The following is a 16,390-nucleotide window of genomic DNA, read 5'->3' as shown; positions in this document are numbered from 1 at the left end:
GAGGACCTGAAGGCCCTCCCTCTGAAAACAATAACAACAGAAAAAAATTGAGGTCAGACTCTGGTGGTGTTTGCCCTAATTCTTAGCACTTAGAAGCCAGTAGCAGGAGGCCACAGTTGGAGGCTAACCTAATATAAATGATGAGTTCAAGACCCCCCAGGGATATTTTGGAAAACTCTGTTTCAAAATTAATCAGTTAATTAACATAAAGACTGTCTAGGGCTGAGTATTAGCTTAATTTTGGTGGTGTGCTTGGTTTGATCCCCATATCACCTGGGCAAGGGGATGGTTGTGTGTAATCCCAGCATTTGAGATGTGGAAATAGGATCAGAGCTTGAGGTCATCCTTGGCTATATATTGAATCTGAGACCAGCCTATTCCACATGAGACAGAAAAGAATTTCTCCGGTTCCCCATCCCTTCCTAGAATATATGTAATCCTTATAAAATCCTTCCTTCGACGGGAAGTGATGGCACACAACTTTAATCCCAGCACTCGGGAGGCAGAGGCGGGTGGATCTCTGTGAGTTCCAGACCAACCTGGTCTACAGAGTGAGTTTTGGACAGCCTTCAGAAGGTACTGAGAAACCCTGTCTCAAAAAACAAAAACAAAAAACCCAAAAATAATAAGTTTAAAATTATTTGTGTGACTATCTCATTTCCCTGCTTACTTAAAAACCCTGGGGAGGCAGAAAGTTTTGCTTGTTATGTTTTATTCTTGTAGCTCGGTTGAGTGAATAGGTGTGGAATAAATGTTAATTTTTTTCTTTTTCTTGGTTTTTCAAGACAGGATTATTCTGTAGACCAGGCTGGCTGGCCTTGAACCCCAACAGATCTGCTTGCTGTCTCCTGACTGCTAAGATTAAAGGTGTGCAGCACCAGTGCCCAGTTGTAAATGACCATTTATACCAGAATGCCTAGGCTAGTGCTGGCTGGGCCTTGGCACTGGACAAATTCCAGTCTCAGACTAAAGAGAAGGCTCCCTGGGTAAAGGCAGTTGCTGCCAAACCTTACAAACTGAATCAAGTCCCTGGGACCCACATGGCAGACACTGTCCTCCAACCTACACACACACACACACACACACACACACAATGTCATGCAGACACAACATCCACACACTGAATAAATAAAATTTAAAAAAATTTAAATCACAGTTTCTCACTCAGGAGGCAGAAGTAGTGGTTCTCTGTGAGTTCAAGGCCAGCCTGGTCTACAAAGTGAGTTCCAGGACAGCCAGAGCTACATACACAGCAAAACCCTGTATGGAAAAACCATTAAAAAAAAAAAAAAATAGAAAAAGGAGTTTCTGAGGCAATGGCCTTGGCTCCTTTCCAGCCCCTCTCCCTGCCCGGCTGTCTGTTCTGAGGCCAGCTCCCAGACGGTCGGGCTCAGTCTAGTGCTGGAGAAAGAGCTTGGACTTTGGAACCAGACAGAGGAGCCTCAAATCTAAGTGGAAGTCCATCTGGAATGAGGCAGAGAATAAACAAACAGAACCAAGTGCTTGGAGGACCATTAATAACACGTTAAAATTTTTTCATCTATAAAATGGTAATGTTATCACCAGTATCAAAAGTTTATGCTAGGCATGGCGACCCATTCCTTTAATCCCAGCAGGTGCATTTCTGTGAGTTTGAGGCCAGCCTGTGCCACATAGAAACTTCCAAGCCACCCAAATAAATTCCTAAATATGTAGATGATCTCATGTGAAATAGTGTATTCTTAAGGTCATATATTAGAGATGATTACCTTTTGACATACCTTATAAACAAAATAAGTTCTAAGCCAGCAAGAGCTTGAGACCTTGTCTTTTTGGGGTTTTCCCCCTTTTCTTAAAAAGGAAGAAAGAAAGAAAGGAAGAAAGAAAGGAAAGTGTTATTAGGTCCAATGAGTTGGTTCATGAGGAAAAGGCCCTTGCCTCCTAGAGTGATGGCCTGAGATCAGTGCTCAGAGATTCATGGTGAAGGTGTCTTGTGAAGAAGAAGAAAAAAAAAAAAAAAAAAAAAAAAAAAGTGGCTGCCGTCATCTAGGCATAATTTACCTGCCAGAACATTTACAAAGGTCAGATGTTTTTTGTTTGTCCGGACTGGTGGTGCTCCTAACTTTCATGGGTCAAAACCAGGGGTGCTGCCAAGCATGCTCCATCATACATCACTCAGGACAGGCCCTGTAGCAGTCCAAGGTCAAGGGTTAAAAGGTTGAAAAGTTCTCAGTGAAGTAACACCCACAATGTTTTCAGTACAACACCTGGTAAGTCTTCCTGCTTGGTAGCTAGAAAGCAAATAGACTGTGAAAGTGTGTGTATATGGTGTATGAATGTATGTGTGTGTATCTGGGTACATGCACATGAGTGCAGCGGCCTTCAGAAGAGGCATTGGGTCTCCTGGAGCAGGTTACAGGTGTTGGAGAGCCCTCTCAATGCATTGTGGGTGCTGGAACTTGAACTCAGGTCCTCTGGAAGAGCAATAAGTGTGCTTAACCCCTGAGCCATTTTTCTAAACCTTACCATTTTTGTTGTTGTTGTTTTGTTTTGTTTTTGGTGGGGGGGGGCAGGGTCTCTCACTGAATCTGCAGCTCACAAATGAAGCCTGGCCATCTGGCATGGGAATCCCAAGATGACTCCTGTCTTTGTTTCCTCAGAGCTCAGATTATACAGGTTTTGACTTTTACATGGATGCAAGTAATTTATCGCTGGAGCATCATCCCAGCTCACTTTCAGAGAAAACTGTATCTCTAAGAGCAGGAACATGAGTTCAGTGAGTCCACAGAAAGGCAGGGCTCTTCTAGGCATTTTTGCAGAGTGTGATGGAGTGAAGGGGTTCACACCAAAGGAGAAGTGGTTTCAGCACCAAAACAGCCTTGGAAACCAAAGGCTGAGCAGTATGATCAGAACACAAGTGCAGCCTTGGACTTTGGACTCCCGGGACAGTGGGGGAGGGAAGGCTAACATTTTCCCCACCAGGCAGCATCTCCCTTGGCCCGAGTTCCATTTGTTGTCTGGGTCAGCACAAAGACCTTTGGGCAGCTCCAGACCCAGGACTTCCAGCCGGTGCACCACCACCCCCTCCCAACTTCACAGGCCTGCTCAGAAGATGTGGCCCAGTTCAGCAGGAATTGAGACCCTCCAGGAGAGCTTTGTGTCACGTGATCTGATGAAGCCTCCTGGATGAACTGGAGAGGTCCAAAGCAATCCCGGGCAAAGGGCAGCCAAAGCGGAAACTGTTTCAATTCTACTGAGAAAAGCATTTAGCAACATTCACTGCTTCCGCTGCTGTGTGTGCCAGCCGCTGTTTCCTACCTAGAATGACGTCTGGAACAGTCCTTAGTGGCATCAATCTTTACCTAAAGAAAAACATTTGAACTCCAGCTCTGTCAACACGGGTGTTTGTCCAATGCAAGGCACACCTAGTATATACAAGTTAAAAAATTAGGTCAGAGCCTGGCGGTGGTGGCACAAACCTTTAATCCCAGCACTCGAGAGGCAGAGGCAGGCAGAGCTCTGTGAGTTCGAGGCAAGCTTGGTCTGCAAGAGCTAGTTCCAGACAGCCTTCAAAGCCACAGAGAAACCCTGTCTCGAAAAACCAAAAAAAAAAAAAAAAAAAAAAAGAAAGAAAGAACGAAAAATTAGGTCAGGCACACAGGCACATGCCTTTAATTCCAGTCTTTCAAGATAGAGGCAGGAGGACTCCATGAATTTAAGGCCAGTATGGTAGTCTACATAGTGAGTTCCAGGCCAGGTAGAGGTATTTAGTGAGAATTTGTCTTAAAAATATAAACTAAAGACTGGGCAATGGTGGCACATGCAATCCCAGCATTGGGGAGACAGAGGTAGGTGGATCTCAGTGAGTTCGAGGCCAGCCTGGTCTACAGAGTGAGTTTCAGGACAGCCAGGACTATTTCACAGATAACTCCTGTCTGGGAATTCCCACACCCCCCAAATAAATTAATTAAAATAAATCATTTATGTGTCTCAGTGTGCATGTATGTAAACACACACACAAAATAAAAAACATAAACAAACTATAATACAGATATTATCAACCTTATTTCATAAAAGAATAAACTGGAATGAGCTGTAACTCAGTGTAGAGTACTTGCATGGAGAGCCTGAATCCAGTTCCTAACACACACACCAAACCTCAGAGATATGAATGACTTTACCTAGTATCACATGGCTAATTAAGTGGCTTGGGATCACTGTGATAGACTTTTATGGAAATGCCTTCAAAAGTGTTAGGGTCTCCTATAGGAGAAAAAGACACAAAAATCTAATCCATCCATCAAACACAGAAAAGTAGTAATATCCTGCTCAGTCAGAGTAAGGCAATCTGAGGTTAGTTGTAGGTGGGGGGGGCAGTTAGGAAGTCTTCAAGGGGGGAAACTTTGGGTGAACTGGTCTTGGAAGATGGGTAGGTGGACTTTTCCTTTATAGACTGAGATTCTGAGACGCAGAACCATTGGGTTAGGCGTTAGAATGTATATGTAGCTGTAGAAACATCTGCCTGGAAAAGTCGATAAACTGGACCAAAGCTGTTCATTGGTAGAAATGCATGGATTGAAAGTACTTAACAACTGAGCTGCAGAGGGACTCAGGTGGGCGTGGAAAAACTATTTAACAACCTAGAAGGTAAATTCAAAACCTGGGCAGAATGGATAGTGAGCTAGGAGCAGCAACTCTCAAGGTTATCTGGGTGCGAAGCTGAGTCAGTGGCATTTCAAATTCCCTGGCAAGGGTGTATGAATTTGTCCACCCAGCCTCTTCCTCATCTTTTGGAAACAGCATGGGGCTATTTTGTCTGGAGATGCACTTATCTAACCCTCCTCCCATGTATTTAGTTCTGGAAGGCCTGATCCTGCCTCCTTATCTCTAGATATGGATACACAATGAAGTCTGGTCTAGCTGATAAAAACACACAAGAGATTGGTACAAGGAAGGACACATTCAACATTCAGCAAGCTGAATCCATGAGAATTGTGCCCAGTATATTGGTTGGAACATGTAAGGGGAAAAAAAGTTTGCACCAAGAAAACAAGAAAAAAGAAAAGTTGCTTGGAGGTGATGGCACACGCCTTTGATTGCAGCACTTAGGAGGTAGGCTGATCTCTGAGTTCAAGACCAGCCTGGTCTACGTATTGAGTTCAGGACAGACAGCGCTATCCTGTCTTAAAAATGTAAAGGGACAGACGATTCTTGACTTTAAGCTCTGGCCTACCACCACCTCAAACATACACACTCAAGATCCTTACACTGTGATAAAACAACCAAGGGCTCCTGAGCTTCAGGCCTGAGGAGAAGCTAAAGTGCCCTGGTCTTTTCTTTGGTTTGTGGTCTCTGGAGGGTCCGCAGGTCCCAGGGTCGGTGTGAACATCTTCCTGGGTTCCTTGGTAGCCTTGCCTTCAGCAAGTCCCTGTACTATCATCTCAGAATCAGGAAACTTTCAAGTACAACTGAAACAGCTCAGGTTTCTGCCACAAAGGAGAGTCGACAGAGACACAGGAAATGCCATATCACCTTGTACAGAAATAGATAGGATCAGAAAGTTCTATGCAGACCTCCTCAGCCCATCTAGGAGGAGGTCTCATGAGCCAAGTAAAGTGGCAAGCAAATTAAGTGCTTGAAAATCTTGGCCTTTGGACCCATGAATGGGGGGGGGGGGTTACACACCTGTACTCCCAGCACAGAGGCAAAAGGACCTTGAGTTTGAGGCCAGCTTGAGGGCCATTTATAGCCTCTGAGTGGCTGTGTAGTAAAGGATGGCACTGAACTTCTGATCCCACCCCCCCCCCCATCTTCCTGGTGTTGGTGCATTACCTCACCCAGTTAATTCATTGCTGGGATCAAACTGGAACTTTGTGCATGTGTGTGTGTAAGGCAAGAAATCCATCACCTTAACGACACAACCAGTGCTTTATTTATTATTGTTGTTGTTTTGTTTTGCTTTTCAAGGCAGGATTTCTCTGTGTAGCCTGGCTGTCTTGGGACTCACTCTGTAGACCAGGCTGGCCTTGAGCTTGGAGCTCATAGAGATATTTTGCTTCTGGTCTTTTACCTTTCTCTGTTCTATATGACTTTTTCCCTTTTTTACTCTGAAGCTATCAGCTGACGTCTTCCTCTCTTTCTCCTTTTCTTGATCCCTTGATCCTGTCTCTTTTCTTCTCTAGATTTCTCCTCCTATGCCAGCCCTGCTTATCCATCTCTCCTGCCTAGCTATTGACCTTTCAGCTCTTTATTAAACCAATCAGGAGTTTTAGGCAGGCAGAGAATGACTTGTGGTGTCTGGTTCTCTCTTTCCACCATATTCCAACATTTCGGTCCAGGGACTTGAACTCAGGTTTGGTGGCAAGAGCCTACATGTTTTGAACCATTTTTCTATCCCCTGGAAATTTGTTTTTGTTTCTACATGCTCTCCTGTAGTTCAGTCTTGTCTGGGCCCTCTATGTGACAATGATGACCTTGACCTCCTGATTGCCTTGTCTCTACATTTCAAGTACTGGGATTACAGGCATACATAGACACATTGGCCAGCCTGAACATAAATAAATGGAAATAGAAAACAATAATGAAAAAAAACGTGATCTGGTGTGCTGTGTAGCTGGTAGAGTGCTTGCCCTCCATAACTGAAGTCCTTTGTTGTTACCTGAGAACCAAGAAAAACAGATGTGGAGTTATTTATAATCCCAGCACTGGGGAGGCAGAGGCAGGCGGATCTCTGTGAGTTGAAGGCCAGCCTGGTCTATAGAGCTAGCTCCTGGACAGGCTCCAAAGCAATACAGAGAAACCCTGTCTGAACCCCCCCCAAAAAAAAGACAGTTTATCCAATATTTTAATCACATAATATATGGCCTTTTGCTACTGGCCTCTTATACTTTCAAAATTCAGTTGTAGTGGGCAGCCAGATGGGTCAAAAGGTAAAGGCACTTGCTGCTAAAGACCAGGGGGTAGGAGAGAAGCAACTTTTTCAAATTGTCCTCACGCCATGTTATAGTGTGTTCCCTTTCTCCCACACTTGCACACACACACACACACACACACACACACTATTATATATATATATATATATATATATATATATATATATATATATAAATAAATTCTGTGGTCGCTGGACTCTTTTGTTCTTTTTGTTTTCTGAGAAAGGCTTCACTCTGTAGCCCAAGTTTGCCTGAATTTACTCTGTAGCCCAGGCTGGTCCTGAACACAGGTTGATCATCATTCCTCAATCCTTCAAATGATGAGATTACAGGCGTGAGTCACCCCATTGGCTCAGACTGAGTATAATGACTAAGAATTGCTTTCTTTCAGTTCTGAAGAGTGAAAATTTCAAGAGGGAATGGTAAGGGCATGAAAACGTGGAGGAAGACTTGAGGAAGAGCCTGGTCTTGGTGCAAGGAGAGCAAGAACAGGTGGCGATCTGGTTGTTTATAAGGAAGCCAGTCTTTTTTTTTTTTCCCAAACTGAGACTATTTTTATTTATAAAAGTACAGCATTTAAGGAAGCCCGTCTTAGGATAACAAGCCCATTCCTGCATCTGCTCTTGAGAGGAGATCACCCGGGCTTAACCACACTGCAAGTCTCAGTTCCCTCTTGTTGCCCTGGACATTGTTTCCAACATACAAACTTTGTGCTGTGAGACACGTTTAAACTACAGCACATCTTGACTTCTTAGTAGGATCGAGTTCTCTTTTATGACAGATGTGACCCCAAATAGGCCCCACCTAGCTCTTTCGGGACAATGTCCCTGCCTTGTCATCCTTTCTTCTGTCTCACTGTCAATGCTGGCAATCAGAGGTAAGGGCTAGGGTGCCTTTGGGCACTGTGTTTCTACTCTTTCCTAACGATGTTTTCTTTCTCAACCACGCCTAAGAGACAAGTCTGCTATTCCAGCTTTTAGGAATTAGGAGTGGGAAGTGGGAAGATGACGAGCCTGAGTCTAACCTAGGCTACATGGTATAACTCCAAAAGGTTTTTGTTGTTGTTGTTGTTATTTTTTGGGACAGGGTTTCTTTGTGTAGCCCTGACTGTCCTGGAACTAGATATGTAAACCAGGCTGGTCTTGAACTCACAGAAATCACCCTGCCTCTGCCTCCCGAGTACTGCAATCAAAGGCATACACCACCACTGCCCGGCCATGGTTTTGGTTTTTTTTTTTTTTTTTTTTTTGTCCTTTTGAGATCCTTCTCATGTATCCCAGCTTAGTATCTAACTCATTCTATAGCTGAGGCTGGCCTTAAGCCCAAGATCTTCCTGCCTCCATCTTCCAAGTTCTAGTGTTACCACACTTCAATTTTTTTTGTTTTTGGTTTTCCAGACAGGGTTTCTCTGTGTAGCTTTGGCGCCTCTCCTGGCGCTCCCTCTGTAGACTAGGCTGGCCTTGAACTTATGGAGATCTGCCTGCCTCTGCCTCCCAGTGTGCACCACCTTTGCCTCCCAGCTTGCAATACTTCAATATTATAAGAGTAAATCTAATGACCAAAATGCTAGGAATGACACAAGTGGCCTGGGGCTGGGGTTTGTGCTAGTTGTTTATAGTTTTCCTTAGTTAAGCTTAAAGATAAGTTACATATATGACTTTAGACTCACAAATATAGGATAAATGATAGAATAGTTTCTTTTAAACTTGCTAAATGTTAATGGACTAAATATTGTTAACTGTGATTCTTATTTGATGTTATATATTTTGGTATGTTAAGGTTAAACCCCTCTTTTTATTTTAATATCAATTTACAGAGAATTTTCTATATTTTAGGAACTTTGCATCCTTTATCACTAAATGACAACTTTTCAAGGTGAGCAGTTTTTATAGTAGGAAGTTCATGCTTACAGGGGGTAAAGCCAGGTTCCCAGGGTCACGGAGACACTCAGCAACAGAGCCAGGGTTGAACTCAACTTTGCATTATGCTGACCTCAAAGGCCAGGCCAAGCTTCCCCTGGAGAGACAGGAGCACTCCCCAGCCTCTAGCACATTCCTTCATCCTGACATTAACACTAGGCCATCATTAAACAAGAATAACAAGCAAGAGACACATACAACTTTGGTACCCCAGTTCAGTCATGCATGACGTCCCAATGACCAGAGTTCACAGTCTGTGCTTGGCACCCTATCAGGGCTTTGACAGGCGATGTGTTTGTTAGACACAATGTCTTTTCAGTACTCAACAAAACAGCCCCAGCCTGCTGGCTGTAACCAGCAGGGCAGGTCCAGGCTGAGTCATGGCTGGTAATTTCACAACCTGTTTGTTCACTAGGCCACAGAGGCTGGGTAAGGATTCTTGGTGCCTGGTGTCTTTTAGACGTCCTGGACAAAAAGGTGGCTCCCACTGCCAAGTTCAAGGTGAGGTTGGCTTGGAAGTTTTTTCAACTTCCAGGCTCTGTCTTTGCCTTCAGGAACAATCCTTAGGTGGGAGACATTGCAGTAGCCTCAATTCTTTGCCTATAAAACGGGAACTAGATATGTATTGTAATTATTACATACTATGTATACTGTATAACTCAATCTTTATGGCAGCCCAGTAAGATTGAAGTTATTATTTGACAAATGAAAATACTTGGGATCAGAGATGTTGTATCATAGCCAAAATCACACAGGTTAGTGCAGGGTCAGGAATCTACCCAATCTATATGACTAAAGAAATTATCCCAGGCTGGGCTTCATAATGACATCTAGGCCAGCCTGGGATACATAGTAAGATCTTGTCTAGTTTCCACCTAGCCTGATCTTGATCCCTGGGACCCACATGGTAGAAGGAGAGAGCTAACTCCCATAAATTGTCCCCTGACCTTTACAAGAGTGCTGTGGCATATCCTCCCCAACACAAATAAAATAAAATGTAATAAATTGTATGTATATATGTATACACACACACATATATGCATATATACATATACTGGGCAGTGGGTGGCACACAATTTGAATCCCAGCAGTTAGGAGGCAGACACAGGCAAATTTCCAGGTCTGAGGCCAGCTGGTCTACATAGTGAGTTCCAGGAAAACCAGGGCAACACAGAGAAACCCTAGCTCTAAAAACCTCTGTGTGTGTGTGCGTGTGTGTGTGTGAATGTTGTTGCAAACACCTGCAATCCTTATATTTGGGAGGCCAACCTGGACTACAAAGTGAGCCTCTCACTCAAAACTCTCCAAAACTGAAAATGAAGAGATTGTGCTGAGAGGGAGAAGGCCAGAGAAAGCAAGACTGTTGCTGAAGGCTTGCTGTTTTACACTGAGTCACTGGGCAAGTCCCATCTGCTCTGTAGAGCTTGGTTTCCCATCTTGAGTCTACAGAGCCTGAAGACATCTATATCTTTTCAGTCTATAACCTGTAATTTTAGGTTAGAAGAATTTTTCCTTAAGTCACCCGTTCTTGCACAGTCCGTTCCTGACCAATCTCCAGGGGAAGAGCAGATAGCAGTGATGACAAATCCACTCTGCTTGTAGTTCTTGCTTGTAGCATTTTTACAGTTCCTACCGAGCCATGTCTGCACCTGTAAAATTAAGATGGCTGGAATGCAGGCACCACAGTCATAGTACATGCCACTGAGCTAAGCGTGTCACATGGGGTTTCCTTCTCATCTTTGCTGAGCCTTAGGAGAAATTGTGTGGCCCTAGGAGGTAGAGACACAGGAGAAGTTGCAGTTGCCTGGCTCTGGGAGGTGGAGCTGGGCTCTCAGCCTGAGTATTTGCATCTTGTCTTTGTTACTATCTCCTCCTCATTGTATCTTATCTTTGTTACTGTCTCCTCCTCCTTGTGTCTTGTCTTTGTTACTGTCTCCTCCTCCTTGCATCTTGTCTTTGTTACTGTCTCCTCCTCCTTGTGTCTCGTCTTTGTTACTGTCTCCTCCTCTGGTGGAGCTGAGGAATGCATTATCACCTCACACTCTGGGCTCTCATCTTATGGGAATGGAAGCTCAATGCCAACATGGGCTTTTGTGTGGTTTCTTAGTACATAATTAATGACTGATAGACCCATTCTGCAAAGACCAAGGAAGGAAGTGCATTCAGCCCCAGCATGGTCGTCTTCACTCACAGCCTTGTCCTCTAGTGGGGTGTTTACTAGATCTCTGTAGAAATCTGCAGTTTCTGAGCACTCCCATCTACTTACTGCTACCTGCTTCCTAGTGGGACTTCCTCTCATGGCCTGCTTTTGTTTTGTTTTGCAGTGCTGGGATTGAACCCAGGGCCTCACTCATGCTGACCAGGACCATACTGTTAAGGCCTCCCTTCCTTCCTTTCTTTCTTCCTTTCTGCCTTTCTTCCTTGCTTCCTTCCTCCCTCCCTTCCTTCCTTTCTTTCTTTTAAGTTAAGGGGGCTAGAGAGAAGGCTTAGAGGTTAAGAGTACTTATGCTCTTCCAGAAGACCTAAGTTCTGTTCCCAGCACACATATCGGAGGACTCATGTTCTCCTGTGGGATCCTAGTCCCTAGACTCCAAAGGCACCTGTACTCACACATGCACAGATACCCCCAGACACTTAGTTGTGAAATAAAAACAAAGCTTTAGAAAGGTGTGTGTGTGTGTGTGTGTGCACGTGTGTGGTATAGGTATGTGTGTGTATATATATGTTGTGTGGTGTGTGTATGTGTGTGTGCATGCATGTGTGTGGTATAGGTATGTGTGTGTATATATATGTTGTGTATGGTATGTATATGTGTGGTGTGTGTGTGTGCGTGGTGTGTATGTGTGTGGTGTGGGTGTGTGTGTGGTGTGTGTGTGGGGTGTGTGTGTGATGTGTATGTGGTGTGTATGTGGTGTGTGTGTGTGGTGTGTGTGTGTGGTATGTGTGTGTGTGTGTGGTGTGTGTGTGTGGTGTGTGTGTGTGGTGTGTGTGTGTGGGTGTGGTGTGTGTGGGTGTGGTGTGTGTGGGGTGTGTGTGTGTGTACAGAGGAGAATCAGGGTCAGGGATTTGCTCCATCACTCCCTGCTTTCTGCCCTCAGAGAAGATCTCTGAGTGAAGCTGGAGTGAGGCTAGAGACCTGTCTACACACACATCCCTGGGGTTACCGGTTCCTGCAAGCCATAGCTCGCTGGGAATTTGGACTCAAGTTCTGAGTTGTACAGCAACTGCTCTTGCCCTCTAAGTGATCTCGCAGCCCCTGTATTTTCATTTTCCCCCCTTTTTCAGAAAAGGTGAAATTAAGTTATCAAGGTTGGCCTTGAACCCACCCTGTCACTGAAGTAAGTTTTTACCTGTAACTTTTTATTTATTTGTTTACTTATTTTTGTGTGTATGCATGCTTTGCTTGCTTATGTAAGTGTACCATGTGAGTGCCTGATGCCTGTGTAGTTCAGAAGAGGACAATAGATCCCCCAGAATTGGAATTACCCACAGTTGTGGGACACCATGGTGGCTGAGCCTGGTCCTCTGCAAGAGCAACAAGTGCTCTTAACCCTGAGCCATTGCTCCAGGCTCCTGAAAAATGTTTAAGACAGAGTCTCCTGTAACCCATGCTGGTTTAAGCTTGCTACATTGCTGGTGATAACCTTGAATTTCTGATCTTCCTGTGTCTACCTTCTGATTATGGCCTTGCAGTTATTTGTCATCATGCCTGATTCTGTTTACATACACTTGTGGAGATGGAACCCAGAGCTCTTGCATTCTATTAGCTGAGCTACATTCATCTCCAGCCTAAGTCTTAAATTCTTTAAAAAAAAGAAAAAAATTATAATTTTTCTTTTTGGGTGGGGGGCTTTCAAGACTGGGTTTCTCTGTGTAACAGCCCTGACTGTCCTGGAACTCACTCTGTAGACTAGGCTGGCCTGGCACTCACAGAGATCTGCCTGCCTCTGCCTCCTAAGTGCTGGGATTAAAAGTGTGCACCACCACCACCCAGCAAATTAACTTATTCTTAAAAGTGTGTGTGTGTAGCACACACCTTTAGTCCCAGCACTTGGGAGGCAGAGGAAGACTGATCTCTGTGAGCTCCAGGCTAGCCTGGTCTACAGAGCTAGCCCCAGGACAGGCTCCAAAGTTACAGAGAAACCCTGTCTGATAAAACAAACAAAGGTGTGTGTGTGTGTGTGTGTGTGTGTGTGTGTGTGTGTGTGTGTGCACGCACACGCATGCATGTGAACACAGTGCCCGAGGAGGCCAGAGGTATCACTCCACCTGGAGCTGGAGTGACAGGCAATTGTCACCTGTCTGACTCAGGTGTCTGGAACTGAACTTACTTCCTTCACAATTATCAGTTCATGCTATTGACTGTTCAGTCATCTCTCCAACCCCTTAAACTCCTGATTCTTCGGCCTTAATTTCCTGTGTAGTTGAGTTTGCAAATCTACATCATCACAGTAGGCAGCAAATGTGGTACAGGGGATTGAATCCAGGACCTCACACATGCTTGGCTGGCTAGCACTGAATCACAGAGCTTTTATGCCCAGGGTTCATGGCTTCTTTACAAAGTCTTCTTCAAAGCCTCTATCTCCTCTGCCTTTTACAAAGATATTATCATTCAGGAGCTGGAGAGATGGCTCCACAGTTAAGAGCACTGGCTGCTCTCCCAGAGGGCCAGGGTTCAATTCCCAGCACCCAAATGTTGAGTCAACAACTGTCTGTAACTACAGTTCCAAGGGAATCTGACACCCTTACACAGGCATACATTCGGGCATGAACATAAAATACAAATAAATAAATTAAAAAAAAAAAAGAAGGTGGATGATATACATAATGGCATATGAACCTTTGACCTGAGGAAGGGGGTTAATGGCAAAGAGATGCTAGAGACCCAAATGCTTATAGCAGAAGGCAGACTCTGTGCTGGCAACCAGCAAACTGGGAAACCTCCACCTGCCTCAGAGGGATGGTAAATGGAGTCAGTGAGGGAGAGAGATTCACAGAAAGTGTTTACCCCAGAGCCTGGCACCCAGCAAGTGCTCACTAAAGGGAGCTGGTTTCTAAGAGCTTCCATCCAGGAAATCTGAGCCCCAGTGGGTTAATTATCCTCAGACAGAAAACAAGGCTGACGTCCCTAGACAGCATGGGGTGGGGGTGGGGGGTGGCGGGTGGAGGGGTGGGAAACCCAAACAGACAGTTACAGTTCAGCTAAAGTGGAGCTGATCTTTAATCTTTTATGGATGTGCGTAATACATTAACTATTATAGCTAGCCCCTCGAGGGAGCTTAACACTGGACCAACCTGCAGCTGGGATAGGTTGGCTGAATGGAAGGGAACAAGTAAATATGGCAATTACCCTTGGGCAGTAGACTTTTTTAGCAACCCCCACCCCAGATTAAATGGCTCATGCTGCTTGTCACCTAGGGGGGTGGTGACAGGAAGATAAACTCTTGAGTCAGCACTCAGGGAGGAGCATTAGGCACTAAAAACTGATCTGGCGTGTTTTCCTGTGTTCACACAAAACAAACTCCCCAAGACCAAGGACAGGATCATTTATTTGTCACTGGGTGTTTACTGTTGGTGGTTACTATTAAAAACCTTGCTGCAGTTGTCATAAGAGAAAAACAAAAAGCAAAATCAAGTTAATCCAAAGGTGCAGAGTGACTAAGGCTGGGTGTCTGTGGAAGGGAAGGATAGCTATAAAGTTCAGTTTCCTTTCTCGGCTCTAACAGACCTTTGAGTCCCTATTTGCTAGGCGTCCGCTTATAATAAATTAATAAACACACAGACCCATGTATCTAGAGGCATTTCGGCTGTTGATTCCTTTTTTCTTTGACAGGAGAGGGGAGGGTAGACAAAGACTCCTATAGTCCAGGATGATTTTGAACTCAATATGTAGCCAAGGATGACCTTCAGCTCCTGATCCTCCTGCTGGAATTGAAGGCATGGGCCATCACACCCTGCAAGCCCTTGTATTTTATCTGCTAGGCACCCACTCTATCACTGAACTGCAACCCAGCCCATTATCTCCTTAAGACAGGATCTCATTATGTGGCCAGGCTGGACTTGAACTGGAAATCCTCCTGTTTCCCAATTTTGAGGATTATAGGCATCATGCCCACAAACTAGGGTCTGATTTGTTTGTTATCTATCCATCCATCCATCCATCCATCTGTTTCGTTTTTTGAAACAGGGCTTCTCTGTGTAGCCCTGGCTGACCTGGCTGTCCTGTAACTCATTCTTTAGACCAGACTGGCCTCCAACTCACAGAGATCCTATGCCTTCTGAGCTTAAAGTGGTGTGCTACCGAGACAAGCTTTGTTTCTTTAATTTGTTGGTGTGCATATAATGTGGGATGTACATCTGAGGCTAATTTTTAGGAGTCAGTTGCCTCTTTCCACCATGTGGCCAAGTATTACACTCAGATTACCTGGCAATCTCTTTCACCTGCTGAACCATCTCACCAGCCCCTTATTTGTTATTTTTGAAATAGAGTATTGTTATGTTACTAGCTGATCTTCTACTGCTGGTGTTCAGTGACCCTCCTGCCTCAGCTTCCGGAGCAGCTGGCATTACAAGTATACTCTACCACATCTGTCTTGGGACACACATGTAAGCAGACAGCTAGAGAAGGAAGATTTGGGAGGCCAGGGAGAGGGTTCAAGTTGTAAAGTACTTGCCTGCAAGAGGAAGATCCAAGAACCCACAGGGAAAGGAGAAGCATGGTATCATGCATCTCTGGGCCTTGTTGCCCAGCCAGCCTATATAGTGAGCCTTGAGAGACTCTCTCAAAACAAAACTAAACAAAATAAAAACAAAAACAAAAAACCCAAGGGGAAGGACTCTTGAGCAATTGACTTCTGGTCTCCACAGGCTTGTATATGACACAGGTGCATATACAAGCCCCTCACACACACACACACACACACACAAATATTATTATTTTTTTTTTAAAAAGGATTTGCAGGTCGGGTGTTGGTGGCACATGTCTTTAATCCCAGCACTCAGGAAGCAGAGGCAGGTGGATCTCTGTGAGTTCGAGGCCAGCCTGGTCTACCTAGCTAGTTCCAGGACAGGCTCCAAAGCAATGCAGACAAACTCTGTCTCGAAAAACAAAAAAACAAACAAACAAACAAACAAAAAAAGATTTTCAGGAAGATAGAAATTCAGAGAATGAACCCCGCAGCTCAGGGGCAGACAAAGGTTTCAGACAGACTGTACAACTGCAGAAGACTGAAGGCAGGAGCATCTCTGACTTGCAGAAGTTTGATCCATTAGAATGGCTGGATGTGTGACAGACAGGAATGGTTGGCAGTACTGGGTCAGAGAAGTAAAGGGGGGATGGGTTCAGATCATATCGCCATTTAATGACCATGCTTTTACTCTCAAGGAGATAGGAACAGATTTGATGTCACAGAGAACTGAATTTAGATATGAGCTCAGCCATTAACTAGCAGTGTGGCTCTAGGAAAGTCTCTCTGTCTCTCTCTAAGTGATAGAACTACAAGTGAACAGCACCATGACCAGCACTTGTTTCTCTTTCAAATTTTAATTGTTTTCTTTTTA

This window comes from Phodopus roborovskii, unplaced genomic scaffold (genome assembly GCF_943737965.1).
Source record: "Phodopus roborovskii unplaced genomic scaffold, PHOROB, whole genome shotgun sequence".
Taxonomy (NCBI): Eukaryota; Metazoa; Chordata; class Mammalia; order Rodentia; family Cricetidae; genus Phodopus; species Phodopus roborovskii.
Note: the sequence above shows the minus strand (reverse complement) of the source record.